Raw genomic sequence first — 24559 nt, 5'->3', positions numbered from 1 at the left:
TTACTGTGGCTAGATTCCCTGCATTACTACAGAATTAAGTAGTTTCTATTAATGTTTCCCTTTATGGCCAATCTTAGGTCCGCCATGTTTAACACTGCTACATCTCCTTAGCCACAAACGGCTTCTATTGGGTCTCCCTATCATGTAGGTTCTCGTCTGTCTCACTTGCACACTACAGCACTTAGACCTCAATAGCAATAGACACCTGTTAGTTTCCCCATCTCGTGGTGAATCTGTGCTCTTTGTGGCATGCAGTTCTGGATAACAGGGTTCATTTCACATTTCCTGAAGGCTGACTCTTTCGGCCATATACTCAAATGACAGTGAAGTGCTCGTTAACACAGATCAGTTTGGATTTTTTAGGATAGACATTACTAGGAAACTTTTAGAATAAAGGTAAAAATGATTAATTTTATCCCAATTTAACCATCCTGGTGCTAGAATATAATTATTAATTATTAATGTCTTTTTCCACAACCCCTTGGTCCTCTGATTGCACATTGAATATAATTTTGTAAACATTTAACTGGCTTACATTTTGACTTCTGCTAAGGAACTAAGGTTTCATTTAATTAAATTAAAAAATTAATAAATGAGTTGTTTGTTTCAGTTGACAGATAAATCATCTGTTCTCAAAAGAATATTAACTGCACATACATAACAATGTGACACTTGTTGGTTTTGTATTAAACTACTTTGACTCTGAATATTACATCAAAAAACAATGAATTCTGTTGTGTTGGAGAAAGTCCTGTTGGTCAGTATAGATAAAAAACTTCGAAAAATTTATTCATACGTAAAAGCCAAATATTCACATTAAAGCAGATGAAATTTTAGACAGAGTAACTATTGAGAGTGATGTAAAATTATAGTATGGGAAGTGCACTTTGATTTAGTGGACAAATTGATGAAGCCATTAAATAGACTGCTGATAACAATGTTACTAAAATGATTCTATTTTAGTTAATTAATATAAATTTTAATCTAGCTGATAAAATGTTTATACAACACACTGATCATTTTCATTGAGAAACTAATATTATTTCTTAATTCAAGCCTAAATTTGAATTTTGTGAACCAATAATTTCTAAATCAAATTTTTCTGTAAATATTGCAATTATGTATCCTACTCAAGTTTTAGAAATTCCTATAACTGATGAAAATGACAGTTTGATTGACTTTAATGGTGTTTGTGTAACTGTTGTTTTAGAAATGTTTTAGTCCTTCATAAAATTTTTTCCTTAATAAATCACGAACAAAACAGAGAGTTATCGGTTTTACTCACTCCCTGTGAACGAGAAAAGTGAAAGTAATTTAAATGTACCCAAGAAGGATACAGAAATTAATATAAGTATTAGTGATGGATGGTTACATCCCAACCATGCACAGTTATACATGTGCATCAGTATTACTGGAATTTATGGTACAGATTATCCAACATACAATGGAAAATCCAATAACAATTCATCAATAATCATGTGTCAAAACTGTTGCATTTTATAAGCCCAAAGAAAGGAAATCATATTTTATCAGGAATTTCTTCATCAGTTCTGTTGAATTTTAATTCATCTCTTACTGATAAGTATGGAGGATCATATTCTTAAAAATGGAAAAATAAAAAGTAAGAAAAATAAAGTACCTTATCCACTAGGAACCGCTGGTGAATTTTTTTAAAGATTATAAGGAAATTATATGGGGAGGTGATTCGACAGTAATTTTTACTTGGAGTTCAAGTGTGGTAGATGCTATTTTATGACGGTCTGATTTGAACCAAGCTGGAGTTGAAATAAAAGAACTTTTTCAAAAGCCAGTTGCAGCATTAGGCATTGGTGACGGCTATCAGCCTCGTGCCTGTGGGAGCCTTGCCTTATTCCAGATGTTAAAATTTTAGCGATCTAGTTACACTTATTTATCTCCATATAAGTGTGGTAGTATTTGTCTAAGGTCGTCTGGCAACGTTATGAAAGTTATCCCCTATTACACACTGCACACAGCACCCCAAGTGTATATGTCTGGAACTGCAGACTGGTTCAGATAGATCGATTACAGGATACACGTATGTTGTACCTGTCATGAATATGTGCGTGCATACTAGCACGCAGTGATGCACAAAATTCAGAGGTACAGAGGCTTTTCATGACTAAGTTAAAAACTGGTTATTTGTCCACTGGAAATAAGTTATTGCTTATATTTTGATACATTTATCATGGTGATGTGATTTATTTTATATTTTTTAGGTAAGTCATTATCCAAATAGATTTCTTAACATATTTACTTTCCTGTAGAATGCTATTTATTTGACTGTCGAAAATTTTAGATAAGAATTTCTTTAACAAATTTTGTATTTTAATGTCTTTTTCTGATACAATACACAGCAGAATAAATAAAGTTCTGTTATGTACAACAATCATACATCTTGTTTCGTCTATACCACAACACAGAGTACTTTAAGTACTGCACTCATCAATCTACTTAACAAAAAATATTTCTAGGTCATCATGTCTGAAGGACCGTCAAGAGACAGAGACATAGGGAGGAAATGGGAATCCAGTGTGCATCCAAAAGAAGAAGAAAGGTTGGGATGGGCACATCCAAACAGGCTACTAGTTCTAGTAAGATGAAATTTCTTAAGGAACCTTCTTCAGGTGTAACTGCTCCAGAGGACTCTGATGAATCTCTTCTCCAAGTTTCTTTGTTTCTGTAACAGAATCAGCATCAGGGTCGAATGAATAGGTTACCCTTCCTGAATCAGTATCGACATTGCGTGGAGGTACTGTGATCCAAGATTCTGAGCTTAATAAAGAGTTAAAACGAGAAAGGATTAGTGATTCAGAAAATTAAGAGCAAACTTTTCATATAAGAGAGTGATTTATAGAATTAGATCCAGGAAAGTGGATATTTCCAGTAATAGATTCGCAGTGTCATGACAAAAGTACCAAACAAAACATGCAGAAATCTGATGAAAGTTACCCCAAAGACGCAAAGAAAAGAAATTTTACTAAATGTCATTTTACTAAAAAATTGAGTAACAGCAAAAAGCAACATGGCATATTATTAGCTTACTCCATGCCTCAAGATAAAGTTTATTGGTTTCTATGTAGACTTTTTTTGTATTTGCAGACACAGGTGGTAAAAAGAAGGATGTTGTGTAAAATAAGGATGTTGTGACTGGAAAGACTTAAACTGGATATTGCAAAGACATGAACTAAGTCAAGGAAATATGGGCTGCATGATTAAATAGATGGAATTCTATAAAGGAATCGATTATGGAAAAATGGTAGACAAGGAAAATGAGATACTGATTAGGGAATCCCAAAAGTACTGGTACAACTTGTCTGAAAGATTGATCGATATTATCAGCTACTTAGCCTTAAACAATCTGGCATTTAGAGTTTGTTGAGAATCCCTTAACCTGAGCGATAGCAAAAACACTGGAAATTTTATAGATCTATTTAAAATGTTATTCAAATAAGATCTAAAACTAAAAGAGCACTTGCAACGTATTAATGAAAAGCTACTTTGTCAACATTATCTGAGCCATGAAAGCCAATATAAATTAATTACATTAATACCGAAATCTGTTATTAACGAAGTTATAAAGAGAGTCAAACAAGTAAAATATTATGCCTTCATGCTCTATTGTACCAGGGATGTGAGTCACATGGAACAAATGTCAATAATATTAAAATTTTATAATTCCTCAACTAAAGAAATAGAGGAACATTTCGTTGGGTTTATTGTTGTCACGGTAACAATGGGAGAGTATTTAACAAATGCCATGTTAAAGGAACTAGAAAACTATAACCTAGATATCCTAAACCTTCGAGGACAGGGATATGATAACGACTCCACTATGGTTGACGTTAATGAAGGTGTCATAACAAAGATGCTCAATATTAATCCACTAGCATTCTTCACACCTTGGGGATCACGTTGGAATTTCCTTTGGATAGATGCAGCCAACACTTCTGCAACAGCTAAAATATGTTTTGGCTTCATCATAAAGTTAATGTGGCCTTCACAAAGTCAAGCAAGCCTTGAGATCTTACAAAAAGTAAATTAAAATTGGCATTAAAACCTATGTCTGAAACACGATGGTAAAGTTGAATCAGAGCAGTAAAATCGATATTTTTACAAGTTGATGTCAACAAAAGTTTGAATCACCTGAAAAATAAAAATGATTATTCCAAAACCGTTAATGACTGTGAAGAAATTTTGAATGAAGCAATAACTTTTAAGTATATTGCTGCAATGCACGTGTGGTATGATATTTTACTATGTGTAAACAATATAAGTTAACTAAAGCAAGATAATCTGTAAGAGCCATCTGAATTTATATTTGTAATAAATCTGAAACCGGCAATGGTTTGATCTAAATAATTTTTTTGTAAACCATACTTGCATCCATTTAAATTATAAGCCCTATAAAGGATCGATAGTATCAGGTAAGATCATCGAGAACCAGTTTCTATGACCAAGGAAGCTCTAGCCTAATTTCCCTCACACCTCATTACAGGAGACGAGGTACTGGCAGAAGTAAAGCTGTGAGGACGGGGCGTGAGTCGTGCTTGAGTAGCTCAGTTGGTAGAGCACTTGCCCGCGAAAGGCAAAGGTCCCGAGTTCGTGTCTCGGTCCGGCACACAGTTTTAATCTACCAGGAAGTTTCATATCAGCGCACACTCCGCTGCAGAGTGAAAATCTCATTCTGGAAACATCCCCCAGGCTGTGGCTAAGCCATGTGTCCACAGTATCCTTTCTTTCAGGAGTGCTAGTTCTCCAAGGTTCGCAGGAGAGCTTCTGTAAAGTTTGGAAGGTAGGAGACGAGATACTGGCAGAAGTAAAGCTGTGAGTACCAGGTGTGAGTCGTGCTTGGGTAGCTCAGATGGTAGAGCACTTGCCCGTGAAAGGCAAAGGTCCCGAGTTCGAGTCTCCGTCCGGCACACAGTTTTAAACTGCCAGGAAGTTTCATATCAGCGCACACTCCGCTGCAGAGTGAAAATCTCATTCTGGAAGCAAGTTTACTGTTACCAGCCAGTGTTTATTTATCTCCAAGACGTGTTTAAAAGGTTTAAACCTCCATCATCAGGTGGATTTACATTTGTTACTACGGTGTGTGTGTGCATGTTGTGCTACAATTTCACATTTAAAGATCTGACCAAGTGTCACAGTTGAGTGGAGAGGAGCCTCTTATAGCTGTAGTTGTAGGGTTGGGGTTGGGTTGTTTGGGGGAAGAGACCAAACAGCGAGGTCATCGGTCTCATCAGATTAGGGAAGGATGGAAAAGGAAGTCGGTCATGCCCTTTCAAAGGAAATATCCGGCATTTGCCTGGAGCCATTTAGGGAAATCACGGAAAACCTAAATCAGGATTGCCGGACATGAGATTGAACTGTTGTCCTCTCAAATGCTCGGTTGTAGGTTAGGAAACATGCAGCAGTCCTCAGCAGTTAGGGAGACTAAATCAGTTGCAAATTCTTTCCCTTTCAAAGGAAATATCCCGGCATTTGCCTGGAGCCATTTAGGGAAATCACGGAAAACCTAAATCAGGATTGCCGGACATGAGATTGATCTGTTGTCCTCTCAAATGCTCGGTTGTAGGTTAGGAAACATGCAGCAGTCCTCAGCAGTTAGGGAGACTAAGTCAGTTGCAAATTCTAACACAAAGGAGAAGGTTCTGGTGCTAGGTAGTTTGCATGGCAGAGGTGTGGGCCAGCAGTTGCAGGAAGTGTTAGGGAATGAGTACCAGGTCATCAGCATTGTGAAACCTAGTGTAGGGTTGGCTCAGGTGACTGTTAACATAGGGAGCTATGTAGGAATTTTATGAAAGAGGATCAGCTAGAGATTGTGAGTGGAGCAGGGAACAGCATTGATAGGGACAGGGCATATGATGTGGATGGTGAGGTGGTAAAGATTGCTACTCAAACTGGCGGCACTAGTGTGGACTTCCTGCGACTGTTTCTGTGTCATGATTGGCCTCATCTTAATGCTGCAGATGCTGGATTACAAATTTTCATAACTCTACAGAATTCAATATGCCATATTTCGTATTTGTTACATTTCAGACTAATTGTTAAAATTATCAATTCCTTCACTCTCCATTATATGATCACGTTAAGTTACAAAATATATACCTGAAAAATGGAAGTAACTAAATTTTCCCAGACAAAATGTGGAATACTAATCCTCCAAATAATTTTCTGAAAGCTTACAATACATTTCTCAATTTTAAATTGATTTTGTTACAAGTCAAAAGTCAACTATGAAACTTTATGCAACTCTTAATGCTAAAATTCCGAATGACACACTTGTGTTTATAGTAATGTATGGTGAAAACAATTTGCAATACGCTGCACAGCACAAAATTTTAACCGAGAATTATTAATAGAGTGTGATGGCATTTGGAATTTTTAAAATAGGTTGAAAAGTTGTTACATGAATTAGCAGTTCCTCAGTGTGAGCAGTAGAAGAAGATAAAAGTCAGCTGTTAACTGGACGCAAGGCAGAGTGAGATAAGACTGCCTCTAGAGAGACTGGTGACGATTGAGCACAACGCAAGTTCTATCTGCAGCTCTTTATCAAAAAACTGTTTTTTGTTTACACCATCTCTCTCACATGAACACAAATATACCTCTTTTTCTTATATCTTTTCTTTATTCTTTGCTGAATAACAGATGACTCTGATATAAGTTACATTGGCTTTAACACAGGAACGTAAATTTTTTTAATACTGATTTCAGTACTGTCATTGATATTTACACAATGTTTACAATTCGTCTATACCAATCAATGTGATGTTATGAAGAAAATAATTTAACTTCTGTGTAAAACAAACAGATGAAAATTTGTAAATTAGAATCAACTTTGTTTCTCCAATACCAACTATATATACAAGCTGCTGACTGACGCTTTCTGTCAGACTCTGCATCACTATATCGACTGAATTATTGTGGCCATAGATCTGACGAAGTCATAAATGTGTCAAATGTGGGAGAGAGCTAGTCATTTGACATAGCGTTTTCTGTCCTCGGCTGTGTACTTAATAATAACCTGAAAAAATGAGGTGGTTCATTTAATTCTGAACCTAGTTTTTGTGAAGTAATCATGTACACAGGGTCAGAAGCCCAAAACTAGGAAACGAGTGGGAGGTATTCGATAGCAAATGCTTTGCACTTTTTAATGCTTTTCTTACATCCATTTTTTTAAAAGATAATTTTTCATAATAAGTGATCGTTATATCAGTTCCTGTAAATTTTTTATGTATTTTATAATAAAATAGAAGTTTTTTAAATGTAAGTAAGTGAGTTAGACCTGAAATTTGTAAGACAGTAGAGATATTCAGCAGGTTATGCTGAATTTTTAAAAGATAAAGTGAAACTCGCTCTCGACTTTTCTTTTAAATACTGAGCTAGAACCCGATCAATATCTCTGCTCGTAATTGCTACAGAGATGCTTTGGGAACTCAAATGGGAATCCTGGGAGGCAAGACAATGCTCTTTTTGAGAAACGCCATTGAGATAATATAGAACCTCATTGCATTTGAAGCTGGTTGCCGAACGATTCTACAGCTGCCAATATACATTACTCATAAGGACCGTGAAAACAAGATACGAGAACTTAGGGCTCATGTGGAGGAATATAGACAGAAGTTTTTCCCTCGCTCTGTTTGGAAGTGGAACAGGAAAGGTATTGACTAGTAGTGGTACAGGGTACCCCCGCCAGGCATTGTATGGTGGCTTGCAGATTATCTATGTAGATTTGGATGTAATATTCATTCTACATTATGATATTTATTTGAGGTGCGTGATGGAGAAAACAAAGAAAATGAATATGAAACAAACACACCTACTGTTTTGGATGAAAATTTTATAGAAACAGAAGCTACAAGACCTCCTTGTACAATGAAGAAAATTACACAGGAAAATTCTGATGCTATTTTAAATAATGCGTTAGAAATGAGGCAGAAGCCTGATGAAGAATTTCGAGTCTTTGGTGATTATGTTGCTTTTGGGCCTAGAGGATTGTCACAAGCAGCAAGTAAGAGGAAATTGAACATAGAATCCAACAAGCCATATTGGAAGATCTGTCAGTCGTTGATGCTTGAAATAATGCTTGGATGGCTGAAGACATATATGACTTTTCTGCTATGTATACTCCATTGGATGAAGTAACTACTTTAGCTGATCCCATCGAACTGCATCTTTCAGAAGGTAACGGTTTTGCAAATGCTATGCTTAAATGAATTATTTGAGTGAGCCCATGAAACATGACAATACTAACTTTTAAATATTCTCTTTTCAAACATTTAAATAGAGCTTCATGGTAAGTACTTACAGAATATTCTTGCACAATTTACTCACTACTGGACACGCTTTAAAGTCCCCTCACATGAGCGATCTATCCCACAGTTCCATGCATGCGATACCATTGCAGTCCATTGCTAGCCGTGATCTCACCACACAGAAGCGGTTGACCAAGCAGTTTCAACCAGTATTATGAATGCCATTATTTTTTGAAGTTCTACTGTGGAAAATGAACTCCTATCTCACGTTTCTTTTGATCTCCATATCGCCAGGAACGCTTGCAAAAAAAAAGAAGGAAAACGGAAATGGTAATTTCTTAATCTTATTTTGAAACGCTTTTCTTGAGAACTGTAGATTATATAGCAGAATATAGAACAGTTTTCACTGATTTCAAGTGAGTTGTGTACGTCATTCCAGTGTGCTGATAGGTACAGTTCGTTTTTCGTTTGTTGGCCCTCAATTTCTTTTTCATTCAGTGGTCTTATACTTTAACTTCAAGTAATTTCAGCACACAATTTGTTTTGTAAACTCGCTGTGACTGTAGAAACATTGCCAATAACAGCACTGCTGATTACCTTTAGTCTTGTTACAAACTATAGGAGTGCAGCTTTCATCCTGCTCTCGTTCATTGGACTATGCACCTCTTGGCTCTATTAAGCCAGGTTTCCACAGGTTTAATTTCTTACATGTGCACCCCACCCCCATCAACCACTACCCTCACATGCAAATTAGAGTTTCCCTACTCCAAAATTGGCAGCACTATTTACGTGACGTTTTAGATGGCAGCAAGTGAAATTATTCATATTGGAGTTGTGCAGCTTTTAGCCAAAGAACTTATAATGATGTTGATGAAAAAAATCAGATCCATAACCGTTTTTTATGGAAACTGGCATGTTGTACAACGATGTGGGTACATCTAACATGCTAATAAAGGAATTCTCTGCTGAGGACGAAGTCTCGTTCAAAAATCATTTCCGAATGAGTATTATCAATTGTAAAACCATTTTGAGCCATAATTGTGACTCTATAGAAAAGTCTAACAAACATATGCGAAATGCCAAGCCAGCTCTAAATTACAGGTAACATTGAAATGTATATGGTATCTGGAGTACTGCAATATATGAATTACATTCTGAAGAGCACTATTTCTAAATTTTTATGTTGTCTGCAGCACACATTGGAAAGTAATTCTTTTGTATCAAATGTTTAGTTTTTTGGGTTGTTCAAGGTTCTGATAGGCCACAGGTGCTGTACATATATGTTTGGTTTACCAGTATGGTACTTAATTTTGTAACTGAATTTTTTACTCCTGTGCCCAAGAATCATTACTCAAGAATAGTGCCAATTCGAACACTTTTATATCTACATAGGATTTCAGTGAGGCTGAACAGTAGTTTTAAATCTCTAAAACCACAAATAAATTCCCATTCCACAGTAATATTTACATTCAATGACTAAACAAAATTGTTACCATTATATTGAAATAAAAAATACCTTTACAGTTTTTGCTGTTACACAATAACATTAACCTCAACAAGTTCACTCTCTCAGTTACAATACTTTTTAATACAGATCATCACTTCAAACAAATATATGTTACTCTTATTACAAATAAGTGGTTGTAAGGAGTTTCTGAATTGTAGAATGATATTCCTATCACACTATTTAAGAAATTTTTCCACTTTAAAAAGTATCCATTAACTTTTTTGAAAACTAAAAACATTATTTTTCATGAGACTAACATTTCAAGTACATAAATAAATGATACTAGACCCATACTTTAAAATGAACTAGAGCAGGATGAGAGCTGATTCCCCTACCTTCAGTTGCTGAAGCTCATACATGATGGTGAGGGAAGTAATATTGCTCAAGAAAGATAAAATGCCTTTTAAATTTCATCTCTCATGCATAAGCTGTTGCGTCAGAGTCCAAGTAGACTGCTATCCTATGTAAATTGACTTATGTGAATGGTGGTGGTGGAAATGCACATGTAAGTCATTTATACCTGTGCAAAGCTGTCTATGTGAACATAAATAGTTAATGTTTTGACACAATAATAGGTTTAGTATTCAAGTACATGAATAAATACTTTGTGAAGTAAGGGGCATAATTACCTTAAATGTGCAACAGGAGTCTCATTCATTATGATTACTTGTTTCTAATAAAGTAACACAGCACCATTTGAAATGACATACGGATTCGAAAAATGTGATAGCTTGGAGTATAGACTTACTGAGGTCCATGTTACTGCAAAACAGTCAATCTTGTGGAGATATTTTTTTATTTCAGTATAATGATAATAGTTTTTTGCTTTAGTCACTGAGTATAAATATGATGGTGAAGTAGAAATAAAAAATTTATTTGTGCCTTTATAGAGTTAATTAAAGGTGTTCTTCACCCTAATTAAAATTCTATGCAAATATGAATGTCTCCATGCTGATGCAATGACTGAGAAATGACATCTGTACAATGGTAAAGAGTTTTATTACATAATTAAATGCTGTAATAGTACAGGAGAAATAATTTTTGCATCACCTGTCATGATCTTGACTAAAGTTAAAAATAAAAACAGAGTATAACTGTTGAAACAAAAACTTTACTTTCTGATGTGCCTTCGGTTTAATGTAGGCTGTGATAAGCATTTAACATAAAATTTTAAAAATAGTGTTCTTCACAATAGAATACATGTATTACAGTTGTGAGTATGATTTTCGTCCTCAGCAAACAGTTTCCTTATTAGCATAGTGGATGTCACCAAACGATTTCTACAAGACAGCTATTTCCATTACCAATATTTGTGGGTCTGTTTTTGCTTTGCCGATATTAGAATAAGTTCTTAGACTGAAAGCTATGCAACCATATTATCTCCCGCACAGGGGGTAAGCTTCTTTCACTTGAAGTATTGAACTACAGTGGTACACTTTGCCTGACACTAGCTTCTCCTTCTAAAATGCTTTACTTGTCGCCATCTTGAAAGTCATGTGAGTAGCGTTTCCAACTTCAGCATGTGGAAATGCTAACTTGAATGTAAGGGTAGTCGTGGTGGAACATGCATGTAAGTATTTTATGCCTGTGGAAACCTGGCTTTACAATAGGAAAACAGAGTACAGTAGTGCTCCTAATGGCCTTGCAGTGAACTTTTAATGCAATGATGCAATGCTCGAAATTCATATTTTTAATTCTAAATATGTGCTTTAAATGACAACATTTTTCATTTATGTACTATGGGTGGGCCTATAGTCGAGTCGACATAAAATGATCCCTGATGGCCAGAAGTGTTGTTTCCAACTTTCAACTGTGATGCACAAAGTGGTCTAGGTGAAACAATTTTCTTGCATAAAGATGCAATAACATTGAAGCATAGCCATATATACATTTACAAAATCATGTCACGTAACTAATGTAACCTTAATCGACTATAGTAGTCTAGTTGTAAAGTGTATGCCAGGAAACATGAAAATTTTTTTTTGTATTGAAAAGTAATGCATTTGAGAAATCTCAATTTAAGAAAACAGGATTAGCTTCTCGTAGCTGGGCTTCACAGACATGCAAAATTTTGTAAAGGTCATTATGCTAGTCTTGAATCTATAAAATGATTTATTTGTTAAACACAATATTGCCATTTCCTCTGTGTGGCCATTATCAAATGGAAGTAACTGTGTCTTAGAAAATCTCAAAACCTCAGTATCATCTGACATGACATGACACAGAACCGATTTCATAGTGTGGCGTTCCTGACTATAATTTACTATTGCACTCTTGAAATTTCATTGTGAGTATATTGCTCATATTCTGAATTATTTTAATAACATATGGAGTTCGTGATTCCATATTTGTTCTGTTTCATATAAAACAGGGGTGACATTGGAGCACTTAAGAGGCAAGGTGCTAGGTTCGTTACTGGTAGGTTCGATCAGCAGTCAAGTGTTACGGATATGCTTTGCGAGCTCATTTGGGATCCCTGATGGGAAGAAGACATCCATTTCGAAGAACACTACTAAGGAAATTTAGAAAACCCACATTTGAAGCAGGACTGCAGAACGATCCTACTGCTGCCAACATACATTTTGCCTAGGGAACACAAAGATAAGATACAAGAAATTAGGGTTGATACAGAGGCATACAGACAGTTTTTTCTCTCTCTCTACCCATGAGTGGAAGTGGAAAGGGAACAAATAGTTGTGGTATAATACCACCATATGGTGTATGTAAATGCAGACGTATAACTTGCAATGTTCTCTTGTACTTCAAAACAGTGACTCAAAATGATGTAATGCATTAGATATAGAAACAGAGTACTTTAAGATTTTAAACATTTTGTGTCTGTGAGCTCAGGACTGTGTATGTAATTATATAAAATGTAATAGTCAGTTGCATACAACATTTTTTATTTAAAAAGCACATTAACCAGGTTTCAATAGATCTAAACTATTCTCATAAGAATGGTAAAAGTTATCTAGAAAAATATATAAAGTATAGGTAATATACATAAAGTAGATACATATGTGAAAATCCTTAACCAAAACCACAAAACAGTACTTACATGAAATAACATAACAACTTTAAAATTTCAGCAACAGTGCTCTCATCAAATGATATGTTTGTGTTCCATGACTCAAGAATAAATGTCATAATAAAAAAGACAGACTGTTATCGTAGAATGATAAAACCATGGTTGCAAATGTGGCACAAGCTAACTGCTGTAGCCAGCTAGGGCCGGCACACACACAGCACAAGAGGCATCAGACTAAACGGCATGTAAGCCGACACTGCCATGAGATGGAGACAAGGATTAGTAGTCCTATGTAGTAACAAAACAGAAAATTTATAAACATCTGCGTTAAGAGCAAAATTAGATAGCTGTAGGTATACACTAGTGACACATAGTACAATGTGAAAGTTTGTGAAAATAATAAATCAGCCTTTATACAGGTGATTTGAAATAAAATAAAAAACTGATAAGGGCAGTTGGTTAACGGAAACCGATTTCCCGACGCTACTGAGGGGAAAAATTCAAAAATAAAGCAAATCTAAGTAGCGGCGTCTAAATTTTGAAAGAAACTTTTATTACGCAACTGTAATTGCTCATTAAGAATAAAACCGTTTTTAAGCGAGAGGTGTTTGAAAATTCCAATTTTTCAGTGATATCGAGTCTGAGACCTTTTTTCTCTTGCACTTGTTTGTGTTTGTGCCCTGTGATTAACAAGTGATCATCAAAGGAAAAATTACGAATATTAGTACTCTTTCTCCTAGAATATGTTCTCTGAATCTTACAGATATAGGCAGCCCTGTTTGTCCTATGTAATAGGCTGGACAAGAGTCATAGACGATTTTATGAACTCCTGACTTTTGCAAATAAGACTGAAGACCAACTTGAATCCAGACTGCACATAAGATTATTTTTTAGAGAATTATTGGTGGAAAAAGCTACTTTGCAATCATATTTGTTTTGCAGAAGATCTGTATTCTGTAAGAGACAGGTCCAAGAATAGTATAGAAATAAAATTTTTCTTGTCATTTCGATCATTAATGGAAACGCCCAGAGTGGTGATTCTGTTCTTTGTTTTATTACTGAAAATGTTACTATATTGGGTTCATAGCCATTATTAACCGCAATACCATTGATCAAATTTATTTCTGCTTCAACATTTTCATTGGCTAATGGAATAGAATAGCACTATTGACAGCTGACTGGAAGAAGACGTTCTTATGAGACTGTGGTTGTGTTGAAGAAAAAAGGTATTGGCTAATAGAAGAGAATAGCACTAATGACAGCTGAATGGAAGAAGACGTTCTTATGAGGCTAGGAAAAAAGTACTATTTGATCAGTACAAGTTTCTTTACGGAAGATATTAAAGGAAATTTTGTCATTTACTATTGCCACAGTAAGGTCTAAGTATCCCAATTGCCGCAATTCGTTTCCAGGTACGCAGCTGAAAGTAATTTTTTCGTGAAGTTCGTTGACAATTTTGAGTAGGTGATCAGTCCTGTTATTCGATCGTCTATAAACAATCAAAGTATCGTCAACATGTCTAGGATACGAAATAACGCTTAAGGCAGCAGCTGAAAAATGCAAAAAAAGAATTCTAGGAAATTTATAAAAATGTCTGCTAGGATTCCTGCTAATGGGTTGCCCATCGCAAGACCTCAAGTTGTTGATATAACTGTCCATTGAAACTGAAATAACTGTATTTAATTACAATTTGAAGCAAATTCATGAAATCAGTAACGTTTTTTGAAGAAATGTAAATTTTTTCTACTATGTCCGAGGCTGTTTTGACTGACACAGTCGTGTAGAGATTTTTAATGTCGAAAGAAATTAACAAACTATCTTGATCACAATGCATGTCTTTAACTTTATTGACTAAGCTTTGACTGTTGGAGATAGAATAATTATTCTGGAAAATAAAAGATATTTTCAATTTGTTGTGCAGAAACTTAGCTAGGTCATGTTAGGCATTATTCATACTATTCGAAATTGGATGTACAGGATGTCATAATTTATGAACTTTAAATTGGACACATAAGTTTGATAAGGTTTAAGTAAAAATTTTGCATCGTTAACTGAGGCTCTTATTTCTTTTGGCAAAACAGGAGTGGGATCCTCATGCAGGTCGGAAACGTCGATTTCTTCGAAAAACTCCAAGATTTTAGTAACATATTACTGCTTTTTAACAATGACGATGGCATTCCCTTTTCAGACTTTGTTATTAAAACATCATTTACTTCAAGTCAACCCGCTTTGAATCTGATTAAAAGGAGAAAGTAGACATCCCACCATGAACTGACTTCGAGAACAGGCAGAGATACTAAGAAGACGCCGCCAGCACACGCCCCTGTGGACGGACTGCTACTAGAACAGATGCTGTTCGCTCCGCACCAGGGCACGGACCGCTTTTGGAATACCTGGAGGGGGGGGAGGAGATAAAAGCCCTGCTCCGGCACCTCTGTGGTCAGTTCATCAGTGCACTTAATGATGGCAACGTGGTCTCTTGCCGAAATATTGTGCCTGTGGGGTACTAACACCTGTGAACTCTTTCATCATGAAATACACCAGGAGGAACTGAAGAACCACATCACATACCCTTACAGGGCGGAGATGAATCGCAACATCAAAAGTCTTGACAAGCTGCTCCACTCGAGAAACGGTTTACTCAGTGAATTTGCATTCTTTATGAGATGCCGTGAAGAGCGTGTGGTGCTGAACTTCGAGAAGGTGACGCACCATATTGATTCAGCGGCAGCCAGAAGAATCAAGAAACGTGCAAGCCCAGCCACGGTTTGTGAAAGAATATGTTTTACTCGCTGGTGCCTGAACTCGACTAACAGAGAACTTCTCAAACTATATCTTCAGCTGACCAACCAGGTCAGCTCCTGGACGTGAAAATCGATTCATGGTGTCACAGGGACCACAGAGGACTCTGTACAAAGAAAGGCGACTGGAAGTCAGACATCACAATTCGAGCGTTTATCAGAACGACAACTTTCTGAGGCTCCCTGCAAGACCATTATCAATCTTACGGCCAGGCAATTGGATGGGAACGCGCTCTCTGTTCTTGAGAGAGCACTTAACTTTGCACCACCTCCTAAATTCGCACCTATCATGGATATCATCAGTGCAGTGGAACAGGCACCTGCACGACTTCCATCTGAAGCAACTGAAGAAGTACATCGCTCTCATGGAAACTAAAACCTGTAAAACCAAACTTCTCTAGTAGGGAGATGGCAGCCATATGGGAGCTACGAGAAGATCCAGATGTGGTCTTACCAGGCGACAAAAGCAACGCACCTGTGGCCTTATCTCATCAGGATTACATTGAGAATATGCGGGGCTTCCTAGAAAACAGCTCATGTCAGAAGATCAACACTGATCCTACCACGAGAATGGAGAGGAAGACCATGGCTCTCTTTTAAGAATCCGGCTTACCATGCAATGTTGTGAAAAAGCATGTATTCCACCAAGACTTATCAGACTCCCAAAGTTACACAAAGAGGGAGTGACTTTACACCCGATTGTCAGCAACATTGATGCTCCAACGTAATCACTTGCAAAATACCTGTCAGATATGCTTAATCCTCATGTTGGAAAATGTCCACACCATATTCACAACTCAGTGGACTTTGTTGGGCGTCTTAACAACTTCAGGCTTCAAGGATCGGACATCATTTTGAGTTTCAGTGTTGTCTCTCTCTTCACGAAAGTGCCTTTGCAGGAATTCTTGGAACTTTTCGGTCAGAAAATTGACATAGAGACGACCAATCTTTTTCTTTTCTTTTTTCATTTCTGAGAACGCATGCTGTTACAGCGTGATTACCTGTCAATACCACATTAATGCAATAAATGCTCAAAATTATGTCTGTCAATCTCAATGCATTTGGAAATAAGTGTAACAACATTCCTCTCAACAGCGAGTTGTTCGCCTTCCATAATGTTCGCACATGCATTAACAATGTGCTGACGCATGTTGTCAAGCGTTGTTGATGGATAACGATAGCAGCAAATATCTTTCAACTTTCCCCACTGAAAGAAATCCGGGGACATCAGATCCGGTGAACGTGCGGGCCATGGTATGGTGCTTCGATGACCAATCCACCTGTCATGAAATATGCTACTCAACACCACTTCAACCGCGCCCGAGCTATGTGCCAGACATCCATCATGTTGGAAGTACATCGCCATTCTGTCATGCAGTGAAACATCTTGTAGTAACATCGGTAGAACAATACGCAGGAAGTCAGCATACATTGCACCATTTACATTACCACCGATAAAATGGGGGCCAATTATCCTTCCTCCCATAATGCCGCACCATACATTAACCCTCCAAGGTCGCTGATGTTCCACTTGTTGCAGCAATTGTGGATTTCCCGTTGCCCAATAGTGCACATTATGCCGGTTTACATTACCGCTGTTGGTGAATGACGCTTCGTCGCTAAACAGAACGCGTGCAAAAAATCTGTCGTCATCCCGTAATTTCTCTTGTGCCCAGTAGAAGCACTGTACACGACGCTCAAAGTCGTTGCCATGCATTCCTGGTGCATAGAAATTTGGTACGGGTGCAATCGATGTTGATGTAGCATTCTCAACAACGAAGTTTTTGAGATTCCCGATTCTCACACGATTTGTCTGCTACTGATGTGCGGATTAGCCTCGACAGCAGCTTAAACACCTACTTGGGCATCATCTTTTGTTGCAGGTCGTGGTTGACGTTTCACATGTGGCTGAACACTTCCTGTTTACTTAAATAACGTAACTATCTGGCGAACGGTCCAGATACTTGGATGATGTCGTCCAGGATACCGAGCAGCATACATAGCACACTCCCATTGGGCATTTTGATCACAATATCCATACATCAACACGATATCGACCTTTTCCGCAATTGGTAAACGGTCCATTTTAACACAGGTAATGTATCACGAAGAAAATACCGTCCGCACAGGCGGAATGTTACGTGATACCACGTACTTACATGTTTGTGACTATTACAGTGCCATCTATCACAAAGTGAATAAAGTGGTCCAACTAAAACATTTATATTTCTTTACATACTACACGAATATGTAATAAAAAATGGGGGTTCCTATTTTAAAAACACGCAGTTGAAATCCGTTTGACCTATGGCAGCGCCATCTAGCGGGCCAACCATAGCGCCATCTGGTTTCCCTCTTCAAACTAGACGAGTTCCGTTCTTTGTAGTTTTTCGATTTGATGCTTACTTCGTGAGATATTTGGCCTTGTCACTATCAATGGACCACCTTGTATAATGCTGAGTATGCTGAAATAAAATATTTTGAGCTTTGGGACAAAGTACAGAAAGGATCGGAAATGAGATTCTATTATTCATACATAACATCATATTTATTAATACATGTACTTGACAAATTTCAAATGATGTTCTAGATTTTACAATTGTCTATGTAACTCAATTAATATTAATTTTTATTTTGTGTAAATTCCATTCTTCTTTCTTGCCTCATGAACTCAGTGCTTACATCATCATAGAAGATATCCTACTTCTTAGACTGTGAAGAACATCTGCCTGTATGGATAGAAGTGCCAAAACAGAAAGAGGCTGTTGACTCTGTGTACATCTTTGGCATGATTTAATTCTTCTTAATGCAGAAAAGGAGCTTTCTACAGATGCAACTGTGCTTGGAACAGTAACAAAAAGTAAACCTAGTTTATACACTTCAGGCAGAGCTGTATCAAATTGTCTCACAAGTTCATATGGGTGATCGTTACTAAAGTTCTCATATGCATATAACATGAATAGTTCATTTTTCAGTGGAACGAAATCAAACACGTCCTTATGAGATTGTCTGAATTTTTCAAATTTTTAAAATGCACATGAGACATTCAGAACAAAATTTGTTCTGTATGTTTCTGCTGAATATCAGTAGCAAAAAGTTGTTTTGGGGCTAGACAGAAATTTCAAAAATCCTTGAGCTGCAATTGCTATTTCATTGTCCCAATTTGAGCTTTCATCCAGTATGTCCTCAAAGAATTCAACAAATGAGGTTCACTGATCTTTCACAGTGTGAAGGAAATGGGATGAAAAATTCCATCATATTGGGGCACGTCTTCACATTCTTTTCACTGTAAATTCATTCAGTGCATGAGTTCTTTTTGAGGATTTTTGGAAAAATGACTCCAAACCTGTTAGCGCCTGAAAAAATATTCTGCATTCTTTTATGCAAGAAACTGACAGAGACAGAAATAGATTTAAGATGTGACTAAAACAATGAACAAATATGGCCTTTGGATATAGTTCTTGAACCTTAGCTCTTAGTCTACCCAAATGGACAGCCATCACAGCTGCACCGTTTGGACAACCAACTTAGGACTTAAATTAAATTCTTTGACAGTCTTGACCATGTGCTGAAGCAACCCAATGGCTGTTCTGCCTGTACTAACATCTGTAAGTGGGATGAACCTTTCATGAACTTCTCCAGTTTCAGAATTCATATACCTTGGTGTCTTTGAGAGTTGAAAAGAATTCATTATATCTGATGTTTCATCGAATAACAAAGCAACGAATGTTGACTGTGTAGTTTTTTCTGTAATTGTTTTTAGAAGTACCTCACTGACAGCAAGTAATATGTCACTTTGAATTCTATTTGAAGTTCCACAGAACATTTTGGACGTGTGAAGATAATTAGTTAATGTAGCATCATACTGAGATAGTAACTCAATAAGACCCAAGCAAACACCCTTGTTCAGAGAATCTTCTCCCTCATTGTGTCCATGAAATGGAACCTCATGAACAGCAATGACATATACAATGTCAATTAATCTTTTCAACACTTCATTATTCTTGCTAGCAGATTCATTATGATGTACAATATCAGTCTGTAACTGTGTATCAGGCTGACTATCTATAAATGTTGTGCTGAAAGTTTTATTTTTCAGCACCGATAAAATGTGAGACTGAGATTCCTTGTGTTTCTGTATGGCACTGTGCAAATTGTTCAGGTAATTATATCCATTGTTTGACCATACAGTTTGTTCTTTTGCAAACAATAAACATGGCCAGCAAAAACGTTTGTTAAGCATCAAACTCCCTGTGATCCAGTCTTTCCAGCTATATTGAGACATTGGAAATATTGAACATATTCTTGGCTTTTGTCTTTATGAGCTGCCTTCAGATTAGGCAATTCTGGGCAAGGTCTGCCAGTTTGCACAATTTCCTGTTTTTCGCTTAGACCCCTTAGACGAAACAGTCTTCACAACAATTGTTCTATTATACACTCCACCTCCACTGTACTGTAATTAGTGATAATAAACAAAAACATAATTAATAAATGAAATTTTTACGATTCCTGAGACATTTTTATGGTCTTATATATCACTGATATATGTATGAGACTGAGGCACAAAATAAAATTTTTGCCGATGACAGGATCTAACCCAGGCCTCTAGCATACTAATCAAACATGCTATCCATTACACCACTGCCACATTCGAAAAAACTTGTACTCCAAAGGGAATTAAAAATTTGAAAAGCTTTGCGTAAATATTAATTTGTTGTATCAGTCTCATAAATTTAAGACTGTAATTGATTATAGTATTATAATCAACAAACCAAGACAATGAAACATAAAATAAATAATGAATACCATACTTTCATTATACTGATATTGTGTTCTGAACTTCGAACATCTTCATGCAACAATTCTAATTCAAACTTCTCTTTCACTCCAAAAAAAAAAATATTGTTTTCTGAACTTGGAGTGTCTACAAAAAATAACTTGACTTTCACTTGAAAAAAATTTGTCACTGTGCGTTAGCTAGCTAACTGGGCAGCAGAAGGCCGCGAGCTTGCCCGCGGCGTGTGTGCACACCACACGTGAGCTAACTAACAGGGCAGCGGAAGCCTCACAGCTTCCCTGAGTCGCTCAAAATCTCGCCTGTGCACATGTGCCCACACATGCACTCCACCACGCGTATCACACAACAGCAGCTCTTAGCTCAGCAGTAAAGTTAGCAGTTTTTCTATTGCAGAAACACGAATTGCAGAAGAAACATTTATGTTTCCAGAACACAGAGGACTGTGGGTAATCGGCACTTACGTAGCATATTGGGAATGCACGCCTCGTCCCTATGGGAGCCTGTCCGATGGTCAAATGATGGTATATTCGTATTTACAATATTCATAGGAGCAAATTTTAGATATAATATTTGTTTTCTATAATTTCAGGTAACTTCAACACAATAAGAATGGTTACAAATTGCTAACTGTTTCGAAAAGAGGTGGGATTTTTCAAATCGTATTGGTGCAATGGCTGGGAAACATGTAATCATACAGGTTCTCAAGGAAGAAGACAGTACGTCCTTCAGTTATAAAGGCACCCAGTATTGTGCTATTGGCACTGTTTGGACCTGGCTATGGAGTAAGAAGTAATGGCAGAATATCTGATGGTGGAGTTTTTAATAACTGTAGGCTATCAGAATGTCTTGAGCACAATACTTTGAATTTACCAGTTCATTGAGACTTGGTAGAACTGTTCAGATATCGTATGTCCTCATCTACATCTACATCCATACTCCGCAAGCCACCTGACGGTGTGTGGCGGAGGGTACCCTGAGTACCTCTATCGGTTCTCCCTTCTATTACAGTCTCGTATTGTTCGTGGAAAGAAGGATTGTCGGTATGCCTCTGTGTGGGATCTAATCTCTCTGATTTTATCCTCATGGTCTCTTCGCGAGATATACGTAGGAGAGAGCAATATACTGCTTGACTCTTCAGTGAAGGTATGTTCTCGAAACTTTAACAAAAGCCCGTACCGAGCTACTGAGCGTCTCTCCTGCAGAGCCTTCCACTGGAGTTTATCTATCATCTCCGTAACGCTTTCGCGATTACTAAATGATCCTGTAACGAAGCGCGATGCTCTCCATTGGATCTTCTCTATCTCTTCTATCAACCCTATCTGGTACGGATCCCACACTGCTGAGCAGTATTCAAGCAGTGGGCGAACAAGCGTACTGTAACCTGCTTCCTTTGTTTTCGGATTGCATTTCCTTAGGATTCTTCCAATGAATCTCAGTCTGGCATCTGCTTTACCGACTATCAACTTTATATGATCACTCCATTTTAAATCACTCCTAATGCGTACTCCCAGATAATTTATGGAATTAACTGGTTCCAGTTGCTGACCTGCTATTTTGTAGCTAAATGATAAGGGAACTATCTTTCTATATATTCGCAGCACATTACACTTGTCTACATTGAGTTTCAATTGCCATTCCCTGCACCATGCGTCAATTCGTTGCAGATCCTCCTGCATTTCAGTACAATTTTCCATTGTTACAACCTCTCAATACACCACAGCATCATCTGCAAAAAGCCTCAGTGAACTTCCGATGTCATCCACAAGATCATTTATGTATATTGTTAATAGCAACGGTCCTATGACACACCCCTGCGGCACACCTGAAATCACTGTTACTTCAGAAGACTTCTCTCCATTCAGAATGACATGCTGCGTTCTGTTATCTAGGAACACTTCAATCCAATCGCACAATTGGTCTGATAGTCCGTATGCTCTTACTTTGTTCATTAAACGACTGTGGGGAACTGTATCGAACGCCTTGTGGAAGTCAAGAAACACGGCATCTACCTGTGAACCCGTGTCTGTGGCCCTCTGAGTCTCGTGAACGAATAGCGCGAGCTGCGTTTCACACGACTGTCTTTTTCGAAACCCATGCTGATTCCTACAGAGTAGATTTCTAGTCTCCAGAAAAGTCATTATACTCGAACATAATATGTGTTCCAAAATTCTGCAACTGATCGACGTTAGAGATATAGGTCTACACTTCTGCACATCTGTTCGACGTCCCTTCTGGAAAATTGGGATGACCTGTGCCCTTTTCCAATCCTTTGGAACGCTACGGTCTTCTAGAGACCTACGGTACACCGCTGCAAGAAGGGGGGCAAGTTCCTTCGCGTAATCTGTGTAAAATCGAACTGGTGTCCCATCAGGTCCAGCGGCCTTTCCTCTTTTGAGCGATTTTAATTGTTTCTCTATCCCTCTGTCGTCTATTTCGATATCTACCATTTTGTCATCTGTGCGACAATCTAGAGAAGGAACTACAGTGCAGTCTTCCTTTGTGAAACAGCTTTGGAAAAAGACATTTAGTATTTCGGCCTTTAGTCTGTCATGCTCTGTTGCTAATATACATTTTCTATAAAAAATATATTATGTAGTCTTACCCTTTAAGAAGTCAGCCAGTGCAAAACCTAGTGTTCAATTATCTACTCTCTAGAGCAGGAAATGGGTCTGAAACATGTTTTGAACTTATCTCCAAATGATTTCGAGTATTAAAAACTCCAATTCTTATAAACCTAAAAAAAGAAAGGAAACTTGTCAAGGAAATTTGTGTTCTCCACAATTTTTTTAGTGGCAGAGGGAATAGCAATTCCCATTATATGCCACTTCGCGCATTTGTTGCTCGAGATTCACAAACTCAAGGAGAATTCCACAAAGATAGATGGGTGGAAACAAATGTACCGCTGGAATCCCGAAACATACATAATTGGCCACAGTCAGCCAAGGAAGTGCGAATTAAATTTACAGATTACTTTTTTTCACCAGGAAGGAAAGTAGACTGGTTATACTGTTGTCTTTAGAGTTTCGCTGAGTTTTTCATGTTAGCATACAATGCATCGTATTTGTAATAAGTGTTCTTTGTAATATGTAAAATTTCTTTCAGTTACAAAATTGTCCTGTGTTTCCTTTGGCATGCAGGACCAAAAATAATCAAAATATTCCCACTTGGTTCTGTATACATCATCGGCATTCTCTCCACTTTTCCTCTTTCTCATTTTGTTGACTTCCTGTGTATATTGTATGCACAAATGATGATTTTTTTTTATTTCAGTCTCAGTTGTACCAAAGTGTGCCGTGATTTTTTCGAAAGCGTCCTGTTTCTTTATTCTCGTTTTGAAGTCCACTTGCTTTACATTCCACAGTACAGGGAAACACTCCACTTTTTATATTAACAACTGCATTTTATCATAACTCCACATGAAGTTAGACACTGACATTTTTAATGAAACAAGAAGTTGAAGAAAACTTCCAGCAACTGGCTCGTTAAGCAGAGTTCACACATGCAACAAAAGTGTCGCCACAGTTAGTGGCATACTACAGTTGCAATGTAGTTGTATGACAGCTCAAAATTTTCTACTTTGTTGTACTTTGTGGTGCCACATTGCTTCCACTCACTGCTCAATGGTGACACTATTTCGAAACACGAGCATCCTGTCGTAGTATTAGGGAGTAATTGCTGCTTCTCTCCATTCGATTTCAGAGAGTTTTCGGTTTATTATGGAAAGAGAATGAAGCCGGCCGCTGTGGCTGAGCTGTTCTAGGCGCTTCAGTCTGGAACCGCGCGACTGCTATGGTCACAGGTTCGAATCCTGCCTCGGGCATGGATGTGTGTGATGTCCTTAGGTTAGTTAGGTTTAAGTAGTTCTGGGTTCTAGGGGACTGATGACCTCAGGTGTTAAGTCCCATAGTGCTCAGAGCCATTTGAAAAAATTGAAATGAGTGATAGGCAGGTACATCTTCGCAGCTTCTGGAACTACAAGAATGACAACCTATGTTCCATTTTTTGCAACTGTGTGTATGTGTGTGTGTGTGTGTGTGTGTGTGTGTGTGTGTGTGTGTGTGTGTGTGTGTGTGTGTGTGTGTGTTGTGTGTGTGTGTGTAAAAACCAATGACGTATTCCACAATCTTTAAAGACTTTTGGATAAATAAC

The sequence above is a fragment of the Schistocerca serialis genome, chromosome 3 (genome assembly GCF_023864345.2).
Source record: "Schistocerca serialis cubense isolate TAMUIC-IGC-003099 chromosome 3, iqSchSeri2.2, whole genome shotgun sequence".
NCBI classification, from domain to species: domain Eukaryota; kingdom Metazoa; phylum Arthropoda; class Insecta; order Orthoptera; family Acrididae; genus Schistocerca; species Schistocerca serialis.
This window is presented reverse-complemented; position numbering follows the sequence as displayed.